The sequence below is a fragment of the Mesitornis unicolor genome, unplaced genomic scaffold (genome assembly GCF_000695765.1).
Source record: "Mesitornis unicolor isolate BGI_N332 unplaced genomic scaffold, ASM69576v1 scaffold586, whole genome shotgun sequence".
NCBI classification, from domain to species: Eukaryota; Metazoa; Chordata; class Aves; order Mesitornithiformes; family Mesitornithidae; genus Mesitornis; species Mesitornis unicolor.
This window is the reverse complement of record NW_010190005.1, coordinates 28,645-36,784: the sequence shown is the minus strand read 5'-3', so window position 1 is coordinate 36,784 and position 8,140 is coordinate 28,645.

The following is an 8,140-nucleotide window of genomic DNA, read 5'->3' as shown; positions in this document are numbered from 1 at the left end:
ATTAAAAGATCATTTATAAAATGTGAAAGTTTTAAAATTCAGTGGCTGACTTGTTTTGGCACATTCTCCAGTGAATCACAAATTTAATTCTCTCTGGCTAGAAAATTAATAAACCCCTCAAGCTCCTGTTGGGATTCATTCAGCAGGGTGTTTAAATTGTTTGCAATTGTCAAAATGTTCAAGTGAGCTATAAATAGCCAGAAATAAAGTAAAACATCTTGCTTCCTCCACAAAGTTGTGTTCTTGTTCCCTATGGTACTTCATGCATATCAGGAGATTCTTTTGTTATAATAGGAGCTCTGCTCCTCAGCAATCCAAAATAACTAGGAAGCACTGAGTTTGAAGACCATGCTGTCCTAACATGTTCCTGCCTTGCCAGGGCTGCATTGCTTCCAACCGAGCTGGTTCTCCACCTCCACCCTCTGCTGTCGCCTGCAGCGTAAATGTCCTCAACTTTGGCAAAAGTCATGTTGGCAAACAGATAGATGTATGTCAGGTTTTTCCATGGTCTTTCTTCTCAAAGATTTCATTCATGCATGTCAAAGTTCTGAAGTTGAAGAAATTTTAGTGACTTAAAAAAACTGTCAGCAGATGTAAGTGACCAAGGTTAGGACCGTGAATGTGTGGAACTTGTTGTCTGTAGTGAATCTGACCACTTAAAATGTCCTCTAAATTTCTTAGGATAAGAACATTCATAAAAGATTTTGTTAATAACACAAAGTTACCTGCTGCTGCATCCATTTTCCAAGGGACCATTGGCGGGAGGGAGGGGTAGGGGAACAGGACACACTGAACGATATCTTTTAGCATATCAGTAATATTTTTGTGCACTTAAAATTATCAAGCATTGAGGTCACACAGAGGTTTCATTGTTAATAACACTATGATAAAATTATTTCCTTTTATGCTTTTTGGGGGGCTCCTAATATTCATCTACTATGCAGCAAGGCAATGTCATTCAGTGCAAGTGTGTAGGATTTTAATACCGAGAAGATTCAGACCATTTGCCTCCCTCAGTGAGACTGAGTCATGGAAGGAAAGGTTCCCTACAGATCTTGCAATATCATTCATTATTTAACTCAATCCTGTATTTCATCTTGAACAAAAAGATCTTTAAAAACTTTAAGTAAATGTGATCTCCATTTGAGTGCGGAAAGGTGTGGAAAACGGCTTGGCAAACTCTGACTAATGCCAAGAGAAGCTGTTTTTGCTATTGTGTTTAAAGAGGATTATACAGTACACTTCTTTGATTCTAGCAATCAGGAAATTTTAAAAGAAACTCTCTGGTCATGGCATCTCCGTGTCTCTCTGTTCTGATATTCGACAGTAAGACAGGCGTTGCTATGGTAATTAAGGATTTTCCAAGGTTTTGGCATTTTTTCAGTTTTCTTTAGTTATTAATAATTTTCCTAAAACATTTGGAAAAATACTGACACATTAAAATACCACTTGTTCCTCATAAATTAGCTATTTAGAGTCTAATCCTTGTCTTTTAAACATCTGTGGCAAATCTCACGCTGACTTTTATGGAAACATGACTTGGCCTTAAATATTTGACAATTTCTGTATTTTTTCCTTAAAGTATATTTTTTTTAAATCAGAAATACTGAAAATGCCATGGTTTCTGACACACTAATTCCACCAGGGCTGTCTCAGTCGTGTTTTTTCTGTCAGCACAGTTCAGCTAACTCAAGAAACCCTAAGGCTCATTTAGTATCTCCTGCTGCTGCAAAATTGTCCTGTTGTGCTGCAGCAGCTGGGCATGGCCAGTCTCAGCGCACATTATCTGAGAGGCTGTGAAAGCACAAGTCCTCGTAGTTATCATAAGAAGGAAAAATAAAGAAGAGATTATAGGCAAAAACACACTGTAGTCTGACAGCTGTGACCAGCAGTGTTCCCCCTGAGCCACCTCTGCCCCAGGGTGCCATCCCCTGTTAACTCACTGGCAGAATGCAATGGAGCAGTCCCTCTGCGAGGAGATCCTGGAGGCAGCTCCCAGACTGGAGCTGAAGGCTATGTCACCATCACTGCAGCACCCAAAGCAAAGGTTTCCTGCTCCTGGGGAAGCCCAGACATCCCAGAGCTCAGGCACCTCAGAACAAGGATCACAGTAGCCAGTCACCAAGTGAGGGGATGCCTGCCTCCGCTCAGGTCAGGCCATCCTTTTGGATGTCCACCCTTTCAGATATACTGAGTGGCTCAATCCTTTGAAAAGATAAACTGGACTGTCTTCCATCTTTCTGATAATAGCTGAGTGGTTAAAAGCAGCCTGAAAGGTGGAAAATGTGGAGCTGTGTCTTCAGCCCCCTTTTTACTTGGCAACTGCCCTAAGAGCCAAAGTATTGTATAAGCAGTGATCTGCTGCCACTGCCACTAATGGCAGTTACTGCCGCCATTTCATTAAATTCAGTGTGTGTGCAATTTGTGCAGATCAGCCCTCCAGATGGGTCTCCTAAGAGGCATGTCTATTTTGTGAGTCCCAAGGAATCTTAGATGGGAGATGGGTTTATATCAGATCTTCAAGTCAAGTAAGAAAGTAGTATCTCTGGCCATTTGTGACAGCACAGCATTTGGCACCCAAATAAGATTTCTGGATAAGGCTTAGGTAGAGACACACTCTCAGACACTGGCAGGGCAGGGAGCAAGTTTTTTTCATGTTGATTCACTGGCTTAGACCTTCACATCTGCTTGAACAGAACTTTAGACTCCTAAATGGTTTTTTTTTGTAACTTATCCATAAGGAATTTTGAGATAGATTGTCACCTCAGTTTTGCCAGATATGTAGTGTATGTGTCTTGTGTACAATATTGGAATCTTTGTGAAACTTCTACAATAAGATGAGACAAATATAGACAAAGTTTTCCATGTTACTTTTACTAGTTGAAAATTCCACCTCTTAATAAAGAGCTCAAAGAAAGAAAACAGATTATTTAGTGCAAGATCATTCCTCAAGTTGAAAGATAACCCTTCTCTTTTTCTGTGATACAGTCACAAGATCTGGAGTACATTGTCCTTGAAGAGACTTCAGTCCAACATGACCTTTCCAGGCTGTCATATATAACCAAGCACAAAAACTATTCCTTAAGACAGTATTCATTCTAGACTTGCATTTTCAGCTCCTTGATTTTTAACACAGAGTTCCTGAAGTAATTCCCTCCTTTTTGCCGAGATAACCTGTACAGGTAAGATGGGTGGTAGCACCACAGATCTCCTCATCTTCTCCTCTCTTCTCTCGGACTAGTAGTTTACATTACTTTGATGTGCTTTACAGTATATCACCCGGTTAGTTCACTCAAGTGTTAAGGATCTACAACTTTAACTACTTACAACTTGAAGGTAATTAATTATAACCTTCAAGATCCAATCTCTCAAATGATCACTCTTAGTTCAGCTTATAACAGGAAAAGCATAAACAAGCATTGTTCAATGAAACACTGCAGAAAAAGAGCTCAGACAAAGAACTAGCCTCAATATATCACTGGATTTGTCCTCAGCACTTTGGATTGTCCCCTTAGCTGATAGATGAAAAGCATGGTAAACCAGAGTTTTTATGGAGAATATGGTAAGCAGAAGACAATCTCAGAAATTATAGCATCTCATTGACCAGTCCATGAATACATGCCAGTGCTGTAGAATGACTGGCTCAGAGTTCAGGAAGCTCTTGCATTTTTTTTTCTTATCTCAGAAGTCCCTTTCCTTTACTTGGAAAGTGTGGCTATTGAAGGTGTAGTCTGTAATGATCTTATTGGAGCTGTTGTTCACAGTCACCAGTACTTTGGGTAGGCTAAAATCATTACAAGAAATGTAGCACAGTTTGCCAACAATGCCAGGTCAATAGTCGTTGTCGTCTTTGTCTTCCACTGCATTTTCAGGGAAGTCATTGATCTCTGGTTAGATAGAGCTCCACATGCTTAAAACAAACCAAATAATCAGAAAAACTCAAAAGGTTTAGTATTAATTCTTGTGGGATATCTTATCCTGAAAATACTTCATGTGATTGATAAGCATTTGTAAAAGTTCATTTGTGATTTTCTGAGCTAACCACAGTTGAAAAGTGGCTAGGCACTAGTGATAATGTTGACCAGTTCAGTTAAAATGTCAATTCCTGCCAAGAACATTCACCGAAGGTCTTAACTGCAAGTGGTTACGGTTTGCAAGAATGAACCAATGATTTTGGTATGTGATGATGAATAAAAGATCTAAGACAAAAGTCTGGTTACTTGCCATCTTAGACTTGATGGTAGGCTCTGGAGATTTTTACAACAATAAATTGTAATTTCAAGGTAGCTTCCTGAATTGTACAAAGGCTGTGATAAGATGGTTTTTGAATAAGAAGCATTTGCCAAACCCTGAACTGACAGTAATAGTTTTCAAGATTTCAGTTTCTAGACGAGGTACGGCTTATAGTTTTGACAAATACTCCTCCTTCAGGAATCATGCAAAGTGGATGACCCAGCTAGTTAGATGTATATCTCTGCAGGAAGGCTTTGCCACAGCGACCATGGATTAGTACCATTTGGCAGGTTGTAATGAAGTAATTTTTCGTAGTATTCCTGAAAACAAACAGAGCTCAGTGAGCAGAAGGAGATCATTGACCCTTGAGCATGTAGGCTCTGTTTTCCCAGCCCGATATACATCTTGGGAATTCTTGGACTCATTTGAACCCTGCAGCTTGAGATTTGACCTTGGTCAGCTTCTGATCAAGGACTAATTTTTCATTTCTACAATAGCTCTGCTACTTTCACGCAAGGTCTTTGACCTTTACAGATATTGTTCCATTTTGTACTGCGGCTATTCCTTCACCATTCTTGAGGTGTTCAGTGATCCCTTCTCAGATAAATAATTTCTGATCAATAGGCAAAGCTTGAGATAAGCCAAGACAGGCTTGTAGGAATTTCCTGAGAATGAATGACGACAACCCTAGTGTCACTGTTAAACAGAACTAAGTGTCCGATGACTCACTAAAGCATCAGTTTCAAGAACATGTACTAGAAGTGGCGTGTCATAGAAGTCAGACTAAATCCCACACTATATATGTGTCCACAAGAACCTTTTACTTTTAATGAAAACTGTTACATGTGAGGTTCATCGCATAGATAGATGTAGATATCTCCATGTTAAATGCACGGAGCAGATTGCTGAGGACAAATTGTTCATTTTTAGGAGGTTCATTGTGGTCTTGTGACAATTGCTATTATTTAATGTTGACATCAGATAATAATATGATCGTTGTTCTCATTAGGTTTAGAAGGACTCTGCCAAATCTCTTGCTGGTCTGGGTGCTGTTAACTTTCCATCCTGCTCACCTGTTCATAGGTGTCAGACTTACAATTTAGGAGGAGTATTTAGGGAGGAGATAAAATATTTATCAAACTTCCTAATGAAGTATTGTGTGATTCTTTTGTTTCTTCAGGTATTTTGTTAAGGACTGTACAATATTTTGGACTTCTGGGCCAATGGTAGAGAGCCAGTCAGTTCCTTTCCTGGTTTATTGGTTCAGTTCTGATTCTCACGCAAAACTCTCAAATTTTATTTTCCACTTGCTTCAGTTAAAAACAGCATTAAAAAATAAATAGTTCTGGGGTTGCTATGTTATAAGCAGGAACAATGGAGCCTGAGGCCCTGCTTTTTACTCAGCTCATTCACAGATAATGTAAAACTTACTTACTGTTATCAGAGCTTCCACTATTGCCCCATGCTAACACTATGTAACAGGTTTATTGTATTAAAGAAAGTTGCCTTCTATAGAGCTGCTTGATGTAGTGTGCTTTTATTCAGGGGCTGCTTCTTGGAAGAGGAAAGAATGTTTTCGAACAGGGGATGGGAGAGTCTGAAATTTCTTTTTTTATTTAAAAAGAAAACAAGATGTTTCCACATAACCATAACACAGAAGGAAGACTCCACTTAATAAATTAACTGCATCTATTTACACTTCATTCAGATAAGATATATGGAACATGCTGATGGTGTTGCACAATGCTTAGCTTGTATAGTCTGAACTGTAGACCTTGTGCTGGGCTCTGGCATTTCCCTTTTTATTATTTTTAATAGCTTCCAGTTCATGCAAGCTGGAGCATTTAAGATCTCCCACACCTCATATTATTATACTTTATTTCACTTCAGGGCCAATCACCCTCAACAGGGGTCTTCAGCAATATCCAAAGGACAAGTTGCTTAATATCTCTCTTCAGCATATGGACATATTTTTAATAGCTGTTGTGAATGCTCATGGATGGTCAGGAATTCCTCTTCCCTGGATCTCCTCCTAACGCAAGTGCAATTGGCTGTTACTCAGGATTTAAACTAGGAAAGGCTCCCAGGAAATGGAGCAACAAGAAGTCACTGCCTGCAGCGTCTCAGGCCTTGAGCCCTGGGGAAACACAGTAGGAGCAGGCAGACTTTGCGCTGCCAAATCTCCCAGACACTTTCCTGATCAGAAATACCTGGACAAATGAAGACTATTAGTAATAATTTATAGTAATTTGTCAATTATAGAAGCTGCTCTTTTCTCAATGAAAAGCCTAGCATGTGCTAGAACAATTGCCCCTCAGTGATCATGATTTAGGCTATTTAAAACAGTCTTTCTGAATAATTATTATCATCAATGCAGCAGATACCCTTTTTGGTGTTGCTAACTTCCCTTGCTAGGTACATAATTTTGTTAAAAATCAGCTGCATAATGCATTGCTGCTGAAGTGTAGGAACAACAGATTACAGGAAAAAAATGAGGAGAATAGTTTCTGCTTAGTCAAAAACTCAGGTTTAAATCATGTAATGACAGGTAAAAATGTTGCTGTAGCAGAATTACTGATCTTCATGGCTAGTGGTATTTTATATCCACTAGCTGACCTCTGGAAGGAGTAACTGCAAGAAAAAGTAGATAGACTCACACTTCATCTTCTTCTCAACTCGAGTTTGAGATGTAAATTGAAAATTATAGACAGGCATGAGTGTTTTTCTCTTTCAAAATGTCTAAGTATTTTTATTAATTTTTAAGAACAAAAGCACTCTGATCAAGAACTGTGATCTTGAGTTGTATCTATGCTTGAGCTGACTAGGAGTTATAACAGTTTCTGAAAGGCTAAGGCCTAAAGGGATGGTGATGGTGGTATTTCTAATGGTGATGTTTTGACCATGTGACACATCAATACTTAGACATGAAGAATTAGTAAACAGTGGATCAATGTAAATGTACAACAATTCTGTATTATGAAAGAAAGAGCTCCCTGGGTTTGCAACTGGCAAGGAACAGTCAGAAAACCCTGGCTTTGTTTCAGGCAGCAGGACTGCTTGTGAGTAGCTCTAAGAATTAAAAATATGTTAGACTGTTGATGTTGGCTCAACTATTATCTAAATTAGTAAACAGAGATAGCTAGAAGATGGCTAAAATAAAATAGGTCAAATGAAATTCATGTGAAGGAAGATAGTGTAGTTCTAGAGATGTTCTGCAGGAAAGGAGCATGAGTAAGGGAGACAGGTACCAGAGTTAGAAGGGAAGGCCTTATTATGAGAGAGCAGGACAAATGAATCAAGGCTGAAGACCGAAGCTTAATTAATCACTGATGTATCAACACATCAGTGGGAGAGAGTATCAGAAAAGAAAGATGAGAAACCATCAAAAGTAATGTCCAAGAAATTACAGCGAGGCAAAATGATTAGACACAGAGGCAGGAAGAGGAAATTTGAAGTTGAATTGGAGAACGGAGTAAGAGAGGAATGTCTGGTGCAGGCCATGCTTGTGAACAAGAGCATTGAAGTGGGGCTACCTTTTTTCAGCATAGCTTCTCTTAACTGTACAGAGTTGCTTTGTGAAGAGGTTCCTTTTTTATGGAAGGGAACATCCAGTGCTTAACTTGTCACACTCTCTTTTTTTTCCTTCTATAACTTCCAGAGGTATTGTGTTTGTCCTCTGAAAATCATCCTTCTGTAAGATATTATGCAGCACACTTTTCTTAATGCCTGATAAAGAGCTGAAACAAGCTGTTTCAGATTAAGGTATTTTTAGTGCCTCACCAGTCCCTGCTGTAATAGGATTTTATGGCTCAGCATGAATCCCCTGCAGGTAGATACTGAAAGCCTAATCCAAAATTGCATAGAGGACTAAAAGAAGTAACATAATATTTGCAAGCAGATCTACAAT